Source organism: Euphorbia lathyris, chromosome 5, assembly GCF_963576675.1.
Source record: "Euphorbia lathyris chromosome 5, ddEupLath1.1, whole genome shotgun sequence".
Classification (NCBI taxonomy): Eukaryota; Viridiplantae; Streptophyta; class Magnoliopsida; order Malpighiales; family Euphorbiaceae; genus Euphorbia; species Euphorbia lathyris.
Window position 1 is genome coordinate 85,750,139 of NC_088914.1, and position 15,527 is coordinate 85,765,665.

The 15,527-nt window shown below is 37.5% G+C and overlaps 1 pseudogene; it reads left to right on the forward strand.

Annotated features, from left to right (window-relative positions):
* The first annotated feature begins 10,285 nt into the window (after nt 1–10,285).
* On the forward strand, nt 10,286–14,095 carry LOC136229917 (MDIS1-interacting receptor like kinase 2-like; annotated as a pseudogene).
* Nucleotides 14,096–15,527: the final 1,432 nt, after the last annotated feature.

Below are 15,527 nucleotides of genomic sequence, written 5' to 3' on the forward strand. Positions count from 1 at the left end.
ATTCATAGGGTTTTCATGTTTTTTTTCACAATTTTATTTCGTTTTCGTACGTTTTTGTGTTTATCGTGTTTTTCACATTTTTGTGTTCTTTTTTTTTTGGATTTTTCGCGTTTTTGTATTTTTGCACGTTTTTGTATTTTTCGTACCTTTCGCCTATTTTGTGACGTTTTGTTATTGTAATACATATTTTATGGAATAGTTATTTCAAAAAAAAATAAAATAAGCCAAATGTTGAAAAAGGATTCCTCAAGGAATAACATAGGATTCCTTAAGGAATAACTTCCATTAAGGCCAAACAAACCCTGGTAGACAAATTACTTACTTTATTGTTCATTACATATTGATAATAGGACAAATTACAAATCTAGATCAATTGTCTATTAACATATTTGACCCATTTTGCTTCCATCTCACCAAATTAGACACTTTCATCTATTTTGGATAAATATACCCCTAGTTCTATTCTTCTTCTTTTTCCGTTTTTGATACTAATCGTTAGCGATTTTTGAGATTATTGAAGTATTCTAAATTTTGGAAAGAAAACACAAAACAAATGAAGCTTTCCCATGGAAACGGTATGTTTTTAGCTTACATGTCTGCTTTTCTCGTTGGTTTTACCTCTTTCTTCATCTCTAATGGTATCGTTACAATTTCCTCTATTTTTATCGCATTTGTGACAAAATTTGTTGCATCTGCGACAATTTTCATAACAAATGCGACAACTCTTGTCGCAGCTACGACAACTCTTGTCGCATTTGTGACGAAATTCGTCATAGATGCGACAACATTGCCGCAGATGCTTCTCTATTTCCTCACTCTGAGATCTCTACAAACATAATCTATTCTTTTTCTCTTTATAAACCATTGTTTTTTCTCTCTTTACAAACATAATCTCTTCTTTCTCTGTCTATAAACCACCATCTTTTCTCTCTCTACAAACATAATCTCTTCTCTCTCTATAAACCATTCTCTCTCAAGACATGGCGGTAATGCCACTTTGGTCGGTTTGAGAGTGGATGAAAGTAGTTAATTTGGTAAGATGGAAGCAAAGTCGTCAAATATATTAATGGACTCCTTCAAATGGACTAGATTAGTAATTAGCCCTTGATAATACCCTTTGTGATTTAGGTATAAGTATTAAATCATGTCATATAATCTATTTATAATCAACGTTGGTTAGGTGAACATGGCTGCCGATTAGGGTATTCATCCAATTTGTAGATAGATCCATTAAATACCCAAAGAATTAAGTACCTTTATATTGAAAAATAGTATATTAAATATTTAAATTACTTTTTACTAAAACTAATGTCATATAATGCCTTTTTAATTTATTTATAAAGTATTTAAAACAGCGTTTGTTTTCCCACGGGCCCGTGCTTTTCCTTATCTAGGCGAACTAGCTGCAGTTGTTTTCGCCATCAAAACGGCCTTACAAAGGTGATGTAGTCGGCTTTGGATGGAGACTGACTTAGTTTATGTGGTAAATATATCTTACGAAGTCGTACTACTAAGGTTCTATGGACTCTTACATTGTTTGTGTCATATGGATTCGTTTTCTATGGTAGTTTCGCACATCTACATGAAGGGAATCAAGTGGCCGATGTTTTAGCCGATTATGGCAAAACCGCTTTTGATCTAGTCTGGTCGGTTGAGCTTCCTTTATTTTGTTCGTCTGCTTTCTTCTGTAATTTAGTAGGACAATAGGTGTACGGTTTCTCATAACTTTTGACTGCTTTTTTTGTGCTTTTAATTTTTCTATTAATAATATCGGCTCTGGTCTCGGCGGTTTTGTAGGGGATGCCAATCTAATTGGAATGTCCTTAGTTTGTCCCTACCAGTTGTCTGCTTTCAATAAAAAAAATATAGTATTTACATATATGTGTTATTCTATCTCCAAAAAATTAATTCATTATAACAACTAAACAATATTATTTATCAAGCAGATAAGATAAAAGTTAACAACTATTAGCAATAGTACTAATAACAACGAAAAATTACCAGCTAAAGCAAACAAATACTTAATTAACAAAAGGGTTAATTACAAAAAACTACCCTGTGGTTTGGAATTTTTACAATGTGGTACATGTGGTATTTTTTTACAAACCGTTAAACAAATAAAGGAGATGACCAAAGTTCTGTTAAAAAGCTGACGTGGCACATGGGCAATTTAGGAATTCAATTTTTTAATTTTTTTTCTTAATTTTTTCGTTCTCTCTCCTCCTCTCTCCTTCTTCATTGTTTGATTCAACTCCTCCTCCTCCTCCTCCTCCTCCTCCATTTTCTTCTTCTTCTTCCTCCTCTCTTCTCTTCTTCTTCCCACTTTTTCTTTTTTTTCTTCTTCTTTTTCTTCTAATTTTTTTTAATTCTGAAAATTCCAGAAATCTGAAATTTTCAGAAACCTGGACTGGAATTTCCAGATGTAAAGAATGTCTGGATTTTTCAGACGTGTTACCAGACAAGGTGAAGAATGTCTAGAAAATCCACACATTCTTCACATCTTCCAGAAATCTGTAATTGGTTTGATTTAAAAGAAGAATAGAAGAAAAGAAAAAGGGAAGATAAAGAGAAGGAATAAGGAAGAAAAAGAAGAGAAAAGAAAGGAAGAAGAGGAGAAAATGGAAGAAGAAGCCCGGAAAAAGACCGGAAGAAGAAGAAGTCAACCCAAAAAGTCAGAAAAGAAAAGTCAAAAATTTTCTTTCCCAACTTACCCATATGATTTAACAGAATTTCGGCCGTCTCCTTTATTTATCTAACCGTGACAACCACATGATTGTGTTTGTAAAAAAAATACCACAAGTACCACATCGCAAACAGTTCAAATCACATGGTAGTTTTTTTGTAATTAACCCTTAACAAAATATACCAAATATCTGAGAAAAAAAATTTTATTTTCTCAAAAATTACTTGAGGAAAAATAATTCATAGTTGAAGCCTTATAAAACTAAATACATTGATCTTTAATTTTAAATGTGGCATTATGCACATTTATATTGAAAATATTTATATATTTTAATTATTTTAATTACTTTTACTAAAATTAATAATATCGTTTTGCTTAATTTTGTTTACTCTTTTACGACGCTCTTGTAATTTTTTGATTCTTTTTAATAATATTGGTTTGGGTTTGCGGTTCGGGGTGCCAACATAGTTGGGATGCCGGCCCTTTCCCACGCACCAGGCTTTCAATAAAAAAAATTACTTTTACTAAAATTGATTTTTTTTTTGCTAAAGGGTGGAAACCTTAAAGGCAATTAGTAAAATTTGTACGGACTGATGCCATAAATGTCATAAGATATAAGAAGAGAACCAACAAAAATGTGAAGAAGTCTCCACCATGTAAGACTCAAGCCCGTAGATTAGGATGTGCAAGGAGTCTTTCCGTTCAGCACCTCCAAAATTATAAGGGTCCCAAGTTAAGACGTGCTGAGTCTAATGCAAATATTATTTTAAAGGGAAAATTATAAAACTGGTTTAAATTGGAGGCACATTTACATATTTAGACAAATTATCCAACACATTATATATCTAGACTATTTATTTGTGACTTTCTCAAAATGCTCCAATCTTTTCATCTTCCTATCTTCCTTTCTATCGTTTCAACTACTTGTATTCCTTTCTTTTTATTGTGCGAACCGAAACCATTTTTTCCATCATCCTGTCTCTTCTTCCTCTCTTTGTTTCTCTCTTCTGATGCGAATGGAAGATATGGTTCTTCATCTTCATGTTTCTTCTTCCTCCATTTGTTTCTTTCTTCTTCTTGTGCGAATCGAAGACATCGTTCTTCGACGTTCTTTTGCGTTTATATGTTTATTGTTGATTTCAATGGCAAAAGGCGGAAAGAAGGTGAGTATCTACTGTATTTATGTGTTCATCTTTCTCTCTTTCCAGAAAATGACTTCACAGAATGAGTTTGCTTCACATTTTGCGAAACATATGAAGCAAAATCATCCATTGAAGTAGAATTTTCTCCATAAAATTACTTTGCACAATGAGTTTGCTTCGCAGTGTTCTTACTATTTCTCATTAAAACATTACATTATGCTTACATATATTATATATTTGTTATAGGCTTGTTGAGCAAGGATAAAGGACACACAAAAGACAAAGGAATAAAAAACAGGACAAAATAAGTGGTGCAATCCCGGACGTTGATCAAGGCTGGTGATGATGGACGGTTGTGATTAAGAGGGATTTGCTTGGCTGTTTGATGGTGCAGGATTGACACTTGTGTGTTATTCTAGAACCCTCTTTTGGTAAAAATACGAACCACCCTTGGGCGGTGAAACGTCTTCAATAAGGTCTTATATTCTGAAGTCTGTGTACTTGAAGTTTGGGAAGCCAAAAAGACATCGAAACCATCTCCTCCTTTCTCATGGTTTCAAGACTGTAAATCTTCTTGTTTTCTTCTTCTGAGCTTGAGTGTTCTGTAAATCTTATTAAGAATAAATTTTATGTTACAAATCAATTAACCATTAAATCTTAAAGAAACTCCATAGTAGCAACAGTTACTCTTTTTAGAATTAAATTTGCTGTATAGAAAATGGACAAGCAAACAATACAATATTTTTATAATGCATTTAAAGTTGAAGATTCAATTTACAAACCGAATTGAATCCTTTCAATTTGGATTTCAACTAACTCATAACTCATGTTTAATTAATTAACATACTACATCACAAAATCAACATATCTCATCGTTAAACTAAATACAACAAGTAATACGATTTGATTTTGTCAGGAGAAAAATAATCAATCAAAATCCTAAATTTTTAAATGAGCAAAACGAGTAGAGATTTTTTTGTCACATTGCTTCTCCTCCTGAACAACTTTAATCAACACACCAACATTATACTGCAAACTTCATTCTCATTGTACAACATATGAAAATGGGTTCTCAATTGGGTCTTTCCATTAGGTGGGAAAACAAATATCTAACTGATATAAAGAAGTAATCAATTAATACCATTGGGCTATAAATATCTTACAATGCATACATTCATCACACACACAAACACTTAATAGATTTACAGAACACTCAAGCTCAGAAGAAGAAAACAAGAAGATTTACAGTCTTGAAACCAGGAGAAAGGAGGAGATGGTTTCGATGTCTTTTTGGCTTCCCAAATGTCAAGTACACAGACTTCAGAATATAAGACCTTATTGAAGACGTTTCACCGCCCAAGGGTGGTTCGGTCTTTTTACCAAAAGAGGGTTCTAGAATAACACACAAGTGTCAATCCTGCACCATCAAACAGCCAAGCAAATCTCTCTTAATCACAACCGTCCATCATCACCAGCCTTGATCAACGTCCGGGATTGCACCACTTGTTTTGTCCTGTTTTTTATTCCTTTGTCTTTTGTGTGTCCTTTATCCTTGCTCAACAAGCCTATAACAAATATATAATATAGGTAAGCATAATGTAATGTTTTAATGAGAAATAGTAAGAAATCAAATTCTCTACCTCATTCTTTTCATGGTATCAGAGAAAATACTCTACCTTTATCAAGCTTCATCATAAGCTTTCTTTGCAGCTATGGCTGGTCCCATTATCACCTCCAGCAGCCCCTATCACCTCCCTCAAAATGAAACTCCAGCTATGGCTCTTGTCACACAAGTCCTCACTGGACCAAACTACCATCAGTGGTCTAGATCGATAAAAGTTGCCTTGATGTCCAAAAACAAATATGGCTTTGTTGATGGGACTCTAACGGCACCACCAGCGACAGATAACATGTATAGTCAATGGGAGAGATGCAACAATATGGTCATGTCATGGATAAATCATGCACTTTCACCGTCGATAGCTAGAAGCATCATGTGGCTGGACAAGGCTCACCAAATCTGGGCTGATCTGAAGGAAAGGTTTGCACAAACGGATTCCCTGAGGATCCTCGAACTTCGAAGGGAGATTCAGAGCCTGAAACAGGGCAATGACAACGTTACAGATTACTACACAAGCCTTAAAATCTTGTATGATGAGCTCTCCAACCTCAGACCTATGCCTGTGTGCTCGTGTGTTCCGGCATGCCGCTGTGATGCCATCCGGGTGCTACGAGATCAACAGGACGCCGACCAAGTGATGATGTTCCTTCAGGGTCTTAATGAAGCCTATTCCACCATTTGTTCTCAGATCCTTCTGATGGAGCCACTTCCTTCACTCAACAAGGTTTATGCCTTGTCAATACAACATGAACAACAAATCGGGATGTCACCTGCAAAACATAATGAAGGAAGTGAGAACAGCCCTTTCGCCGGCTTCACCAATATGCAAAACAAGCAGGGAAATCGCTACAATACCAGGTTCCCTAATCGTAAGGGCAACAACAGCAACATGAACTCATCTCTTTGCACCTTCTGCGGCAATACGGGACATACCGAGGATATTTGCTATAAAAAGCACGGCTATCCTCCGAGCTATGGCAACAAGGGCAGGAACAACAGTTATAAAACACCACAAGTTAAGGCGAATGTTGCGACTAACCAAGGAAAGGAAGGAACGAAAGATTCAAGCGAGGAAGATAACTCACAGATCAATGGAGATCACTTCACTCTCACAAAGGATCAATACCAGAAGCTCGTTGCGTTGCTACCTCCGAAACCACACGGGAAGGCCATAGCCTCAACCAGCAGCGTCAATACCTTTGTGAAGGGGGACAGTTCTGGTAACATTTTTAACACCTCTCTTGATAAAACTGCGAATTCCTGCTGGATAATAGATACTGGGGCTACCGACCACATTATTTGCAGTGTTGAATTTTTCAGCTCATACAAAAGAATAGAAAAATGCTGGGTTAGTTTACCAAATGGAGAAAAGGTGAAAGCAGATTATATAGGCACAGTTATTTTGAGTCCAAAAATTATCCTATACCGTGTGTTATGCATTCCCAAGTTTGACTATAATTTGATATCAACTAGCAAGTTATTAGACACAGGTGAAATACGAATTGTTATAACTGGTTCGACATGTGTGCTACAGGACACCACGAATTGGAAGAGGATTGGCTGGGCTAAGGAACAAGGAGGCTTATATCACCTAGAGCACCCATTACCTAGTATAGTTAAAGACATTTCTATTTTTTCTTATTCAATCAAAGGAAATGTATGGCACTCACGCTTTGGGCATCCCTCTTATAAGCGCTTGAGGAGCCTAGAATTACCATGTAATGATTATCAGAAATCAAAAGGAATGCCATGTGACGTTTGTCAAAGGGCCAAACAAAAGAAAAGACCTTTTTCTCTAAGTAACATTATAGCAACACAAGCTTTTGAACTAATCCATGTGGATATATGGGGCCCTGTAAAAGAATCCCATCTTGACAAACACTATTTTTTGACTATACTCGATGACTATAGCAGATACACATGGGTTGCCTTGTTACAGAACAAAGGGGAGGCTGGACCAACATTGAAGCATTTTTGCGCTCACATAGCCCGACAATTCAACAAGTAAGTAAAAAAAATTAGATCAGACAATGGCCCCAAGTTTACCATGCGGGATTTTTATCTCAATGAAGGAATCATGCATCAAACTTCGTGTCCTGAAACACCACAACAGAACGGACGAGTGGGAAGAAAATATTTAGACATAATGAACACAACAAGGGCATTGATGATGCAAAGTTCCATGCCAAAGGCTTATTGGGGAGAAGCAGTCAGTCATGCAGTCTACTTGATCAATAGACTACCGTCCACACCAATACAACAACAGACACCATACGAATGCATCTACGGAAAGAAGAGCAGTGTGAAAGATCTCAGGATCTTTGGATGTTTGGCTTATGCCTTAACATTAGACAGACACAAGAACAAATTCACAGATAGAGCCATAAAATGTGTCTTTATGGGATATGGAAGAGACACCAAAGGCTATAGATTATTGAGCCTAACCACTGACGTTATCTTCTTTTCCAGTCATGTTCAATTTTTTGAAGACCATTTTCCATTCTCAGATCAAAATGACAAGGTAGACACATCATACTGCACAGAAGACGAACTTGACACTCTCCACATGACATTAAATGAAGATGATGCAGACACAGACAATGATGCGGAACCAATGCAAGAAGCAGATGTGCAGGAAGAATAACACATAGACAACCATACAACAGAAGAGGTCATCAATCCCATTCAACAACAGACAACCATAAGACCAATTAGAACAAGGCGAGCTCCCACTTACCTTCAGGATTATCACCTCGCCTTGTTGCGAGGAACTCCGGTGCCTGACCATACAAATTCACCGCACACCCTGAGTAAGCACTTATCCTATGATAAATTATCCCAGCAAAGGCAAACCTTTGCCCTTAATATCACCTGCCATGTAGAACCTGCGACATACAAACAAGCCTGCTTAGATCATAATTGGCAACGTGCTATAAACGAGGAGCTCACAGCCTTAGAAGCTAATCAGACATGGAGGATAATGGATTTACCTGAGGGAAAGAAAGCAATCGGCTGTAGATGGGCCTACAAACTTAAGCACAGAGCAGACGGCACCATTGCTCGCTTCAAAGCGAGGCTAGTAGCCAAAGGCTACAATCAACAGGTCGGTGTTGACTTTACAGCCACCTTCGCACCTGTAGCGAAATTCACAACAATTAGAACATTATTGACGGTTGCTACTTCAAAAGGATGGCACATTCAACAATTAGATATTGACAACGCCTACCTTCACGGTGAGTTGCACGAAGACGTCTACATGACACTCCCTCCCGGAGTCCAGGGAGCTTCTCCAAGGAAAGTCTGTAAACTCAACAAATCTCTCTATGGTCTTCGACAGGCGAAGCGACAGTGGAACGCCAAACTCACCGCTACCATCAAATCCATGGGATTTCTGCAGTCTGGTGCCGACCCATCACTCTTCACCAGGCAGGTGAACAAATCCATCACAATGTTGTTGGTCTATGTTGACGATGTCATAATTGCAGGAAACGACGAACATGACATTTCCCGAGCAAAGGACTCCTTGCATGCCTCTTTCAGCATCAAGGGCCTTGGCCCCATCCACTACTTTCTAGGGTTTGAGTTCGCTCGTAGTTCCACGGGGCTGCATATGTCACAGAGAAAATACACGTTAGAATTACTTCAAGAAACAAATTATCTTGACTGTAAACCAGCCTCCTCACCAGCCCTACCTAATCACAAACCAAATTCCAACACTACCCCACTATCAGACATCACCAGTTACAGACAAATCATAGGGAAATTGCTTTACCTTACCCACACAAGACCCGAAATCTCATACATTGTTAACCAACTGTCCCAACACCTAACCCGACCAAACACAGATGATCAACACAGGGTTACAAGGATCTTATGTTACCTCAAAGGCACCATTGGCCTTGGCCTCTTCTTTCCGGCATCAAACAACCTTCAGCTTCAGGCTTTTTCAGACTCAGACTGGGGCACATGCAATGAAACTAGAAAGTCAATCACCGGCTATGTCGTTTTTCTGGGCTCCGCCATCATCTCCTGGCGTTTGAAGAAGCAGAATACAGTGTCCCGTTCCTCATCGGAAGCAGAATACCAGGCAATGGCTTCCACCTCGTGCGAACTCCACTAGTTAACCTTCTTACTCGCCGATTTGATGACTCTGCAGGTCACCTCCGCCTTGCTCTTTTGCGATAATGTTTCCGCCATGCATATCCTACAGAATCCGGTGTTTCACGAACGCACGAAGCACATCGAGATCGATTGCCACGTGATTCGGGAACGGGTTCAGTCGGGTTTGATCTGTCTCATGCCTATCTCCTCTTCCATGCAACTCGCCGACCTCTTCACGAAGGCCCAGCACTCTCCGCAACTCCGATTTCTCCTTAGCAAACTAGGCTTGCGTAATCTCTACCAAGCATAGTTTGAGGAAGGGTAATAAGATTTACAGAACACTCAAGCTCAGAAGAAGAAAACAAGAAGATTTACAGTCTTGAAACCAGGAGAAAGGAGGAGATGGTTTCAATGTCTTTTTGGCTTCCCAAACATCAAGTACACAGACTTCAGAATATAAGACCTTATTGAAGACGTTTCACCACCCAAGGGTGGTTCGGTCTTTTTACCAAAAGAGGGTTCTAGAATAACACACAAGTGTCAATCCTGCACCATCAAACAGCCAAGCAAATCCCTCTTAATCACAACCGTCCATCGTCACCAGCCTTGATCAACGTCCGGGATTGCACCACTTGTTTTGTCCTGTTTTTTATTCCTTTGTCTTTTGTGTGTCCTTTATCCTTGCTCAACAAGCCTATAACAAATATATAATATAGGTAAGCATAATGTAATGTTTTAATGAGAAATAGTAAGAAATCAAATTCTCTACCTCATTCTTTTCATAATTCTATCTTATCTTCATGGTCTCTATCTACTTCTCCTTGCAACTGGTCTGGAATTTCCTGTCATCATAAGAAGCCTGAAACTGTTACAAATATCAACCTTCCGGATTATGGTTTGAAAGGTACGCTTCAAAGTCTCAGCTTCTTATCTTTTCCATATCTTATCGAGCTCGACCTTAGCAACAACTCTTTCCATGGCAACATTCCTTTCCAACTTTCTAATCTTTCTAAACTCCAAGTCCTTGACTTGTCTCTCAATGACATTTCTGGTTGCATTCCTAAAGATATTGGAATTTTGAGGTCTCTCGGTTATCTTGATTTATCCAACAATCATCTCATTGGTGTTATCCCTATTTCTTTAGCAAATATGACCAGCTCGTCAACTGTTTATTTAAATGACAATAAACTTTCTGGTTCCATACCTCCAGAAATTGGAATTTTGAAATCTGTTACTGTTCTTGCATTGTCATTTAATAATCTTATAAGTACTATTCCAAGTTGCATAGGAAACTTGACAAAATTGTCCATTCTTGTTCTTCATTCCAATCGACTTTCTGGTCCCATACCTCATGAGATTGGAATGTTGACATCCCTGAGAAATCTTCAATTGTCAAATAATAGTTTCACTGGTCCCATTCCAACCTCTATAGGAAACTTGACACATTTGTCCACCCTTTATTTTCGTTACAATCAACTTTCTGGTTTCATACCTAATGAGATTGGAATGTTGACATCCATCACAGTTCTTGATTTAGGAACAAATAGTCTTACTGGTCCCATACCTCATGAAATTGGAAAATTGAGATATATCAGAGAAATTTGGTTGCAAAACAATAATCTCACTCGAGTTCTTCCCGGGGAGATTAAAAATTTCACTACCTTATCTGCCTTTGGAATACACAACAATAAATTGAATGGGCAATTACCAGAGGGCATATGCTCTGGTGATAAACTTCAATATTTTACAGTATCTCATAATTATTTGAGTGGTCCCATCCCAAAAAGCTTGAGAAATTGCAGCACTTTAGTGAGAATTTGTCTTGAGAATAATCAATTGACAGGAAATATATCTGAAAGGTTTGGTATATATCCTCACCTAAACTTCATGGAATTGAGTCATAACAAATTTTATGGAGAGCTGTCATCATGGAAATGGGAAACGTTTCTCAACTTATCAAGTTTAAAAATCTCAAATAATAATATCACCGGCACAATACCATCTGAAATTGGAAAGGCACCTGATGCGGGGCATCTTTCCCTAGGATCGGGTCCGTACGAGGGAAGTCGGAGGAAGGACCAAGCACAAGCAACAAGCGGGTAAAGAGGCCAAAACAGGGCCACATAACAGCTCAACAGCTCACGCACGCCCCACGTATAATTGGGCACACCCCGCGTAGAGTGAGCACTGATCTAGAGATGAGCTCATCAGCCAAGGCACGCCCCGCGTACAATTGGGCACTCCCCGCGTAGAGTAAGTACTGATCCAGAGAGGAGCTCATCAGCCAAGGCACGCCCCACGTAGAATTAGGCACACCCCGCGTGCCTTCAACTTAAGGAACTTACTCCTTACTCCATACTCCCTCCTTATTTACAATCCTGCCACTCCTTATTTACACCTTTGCCACTCCCTTATTACAACCCTACCACTCTCTATTTACCATCCATGCCACCCCTTTATATTTAACTCATTTACCCCTTATCTTTATGTTTTAATTAGCTATGTAATTTGCCCTTTATGTAATTTGGCAATTAGGGTTTTTGAGATGATATAAATTCATCTCTTTGTCATTGTAATGCTTAACTTTTTATCAATCAAATATAATTCTTCTTCAAGAAGCTTTGTTAAGGTTCTACCTTCAACAATGGGGATTTTATTATTCCTATGGATTTAGTCCATGAAATTGGGATTCACTCCTTCTAGTTTAGCTAGAGAAGAACATCTTTGTTAGTTTACGATTAAAACTAACACGTCACGAAACCGATCCGTATCAGCACCTCGTTTAGAAGGGATAGAGCTCACATCAAATCAGCTTGAAGGGACAATACCAAAGGAATTGGGAAAGCTAATAAAGTTGGTCAAAGTTTTGCTTGATGATAAGAACCTTTCAGGTGTCATTCCTAATGAAATAGGAATGCTATCTAATCTTGAACATCTTAACTTAGCAGCCAACAATCTTAGCGGAGAAATTCCAGAGAAAATTGGAGGGTGCTTGAGACTATTGTTTTTGAATCTTAGCATGAACAATTTAACAGAAAGCATTCCGTCAAACCTAAGCAGTTTACGCTCTCTAGAAAAACTTGATCTCAGTCAAAATCAGTTGGTTAATGCTATTCCACAACAATTTGGGGGGCTGCAAAGACTAGAGGTGTTGAACCTATCCCACAATTTCCTATCAGGTTCAATTCCTAAAACTTTTGAATTAGGCTTGACAGTAGTGGACTTATCATGGAATGAATTAGAAGGTCAAATTCCAGACATTAAAGCTTTTCGTGAGGCTCCGCTTGGAAACAATAGAGACTTATGTGGAAAAAATACCAGACTGAAATTGTGCTCTTATCACAGAGTAACAAGAAGGATGGAATATTAATTGCTCTAGCTCTTTTAGGTGGTCTATTGATATTGTTTTTCTTGGTTGTGGGTTTGTTCCTTCTTTATCGAAGAATGAAAAGCAAGAAAACCAAGTCAGGAGAAGCAAATGACAAAGTTAATTATAACATGTTTGGGCAAGATCAGGATTTGCAATATGAAAAAATTATTGAGGTGACAGAAGAGTTCAACTCCAAATATTGCATTGGGGAAGGAGGCTATGTAATTGTCTATAAGGCTATAGTATCACCCAATCGAGTAGTTGCTGTGAAGAAACTTCATAAGTCCCAAAATCATTTAAGCATTTACAAGTAAGGTTGGAGCATTGACAAACATACGTCATCGAAATATTGTCAAATTATATGGGTTTTGCTCACATCACAAACACTCTTTTTTGATCTACGACTTCATTGAAAGAGGAAGTTTGAGAAAGATGCTAAGTGGTACGAATGAAAATATGGAGTTAGATTGGAGTAAAAGGCTCAATATTCTTGAGGGAATTTCTGATGCGCTATCATATATGCACCATGATTGCTCTCCTCCAATTATTCATCGAGACATTACGAGTAACAATGTGTTGTTGGATTCAGAATTTGAAGCTCATGTTTCTGATTTTGGAACAGCTTAACTATTGATGCCAGACTCCTCAAACCGGACATCATTTGCAGGCACATTTGGATATACTGCTCCAGGTACATTCCTTAACTTTGTTTGTTTATTTGTTACATTACATTTTGAAAATTTCTTATGCTTGATTGGATACTTTGATGTGGTTTTAATTTTTGTTTTTGTAGAACTGGCATATACAATGAAGATCAATGAAAAATGTGATGTTTATAGTTTCGGTGTGGTGGCACTTGCAATAATAATGGGAAGGCATCCGGGAGATCTCATATCGTCCTTTTCATCATCATCTTCATCCATTACACCGAATTGCCAACAAACATTGTTAAAGGATGTAATTAATCAACGCCTTTCTGCTCCTCATAGTAAAACTGTTGAGGAGTGATGAACGTTTTTAAAGTTGCATTTGCATGTCTGAGTACAAATCCGGAATTTCGGCCAACTATGAGACAAGTTTCATCACAACTGCTAGTAGCGAAATGGCATCCTTTGATAAAGTCATTTTTTGAAACAAATTTGGGAGATATTTTGATTGATGGAAGTTTCATTGGCTAAGCTTAGTATTATAAATGTCTTATCTCATATGGTCTCAATTTTCACATTCCAGACTCTTTATTTCTCTTGGCTTGTAATAACTTAATTAGTATTTTTATTTATAGCTTATATCTGTTGGAAATTAGGCTAAGGTATAGCAACGGAAATATAAAATTTTAACCTATTTCCATTTAACCACAAGATCCGTTAACCGTTATTTCATATAAAGAAGGATAAGAAGAAATACCTTTTAGAAGTTCTATCTACCGTTGCAAACGAAGTGCCCACAACTTCAAAAGAGATAGAAACTATCTACTAATCTGCCCCTATCCGAAACAGACATTCTAGACATCTGAACGACAATCCCTTCGGTGGAAACGTGGAAGAATATGTCTAGAAGCTCCTGTCCAAAAATCGCGACGATCTGTCGGTTCAATCTCCGGAAATCCGCGAAATCGTGAACTGACCTGATGTAGGAGTAGTAAAACGAATTTCTCCCTTTTGTTTGTTTTTCTTCATAGAGAAATCTCGTCCTCGAACTAGGGGTGTCGAATTTTCTCTCTCTTAGACTAGGTGAATTTCGAAAATCACAAGTAGGGTATGGCTTGCTTGGATTTCGAAAATCTCAAGGGAAGGGGTATTTATAATCTCTTGTATCTAATCCCTAGTTAGATAGAATTAGGTTACTGAATAGGAATTCCATTCGGAATAGAATTCCTAATTATTATCTCACTATATATCTAATATATTAAGGATAATAATAATAACCTTATTGGATAATAATAGGAGTATATTAATCTAATTAAAACTTCTAACTTAATTATCTCTTAATTAATTTAATTCATATTCCTAATCTAATTAGGATTAACAAAATCAAATTAATTATTCATGTATATCACTACATGAATTTCGACCCCCTTATGTCCATGGGCCTTATTGGGCTCAATTGGGCTTCTATCAATTAATTAACATCTATCTCTCTTTTAGGTTCCAAGTCTTATGTGTGATCCATTAGGTTCTTATTGCTTATAGCCGTATGCAACGTTATTAAATTAATTTTCAAATAATTATATTTAATCTTTGCATAACGGAATGATGTATAGAGTATGTGATTAGCAAGTCCGTAATCATTCCCCCAGAGCTATAAGAAGACAGGTTGATTCTGTCATTAACCTTTCCGTATTAGTTACAGTATAATTCGATCCTTTATCAACTACATCCTTGAACTGAATCTTATGAATATGAGTGATGTCAAGTCACATATAGCGAGACGTTCGTTTTACTTGTACAGGCCGAGTCAACTCAAAAAGATAGGTTAAGTGAAATCTGTATTTCTTACTCTTAAGCTATCACCTTGCAAGGATTTAGAGTCGAGTCTTCCACAAGCGATCCATGGATGTATCTCCCATTTATCGGGAGTGATAAATGCTCAATCCAATATATAACGACTCTG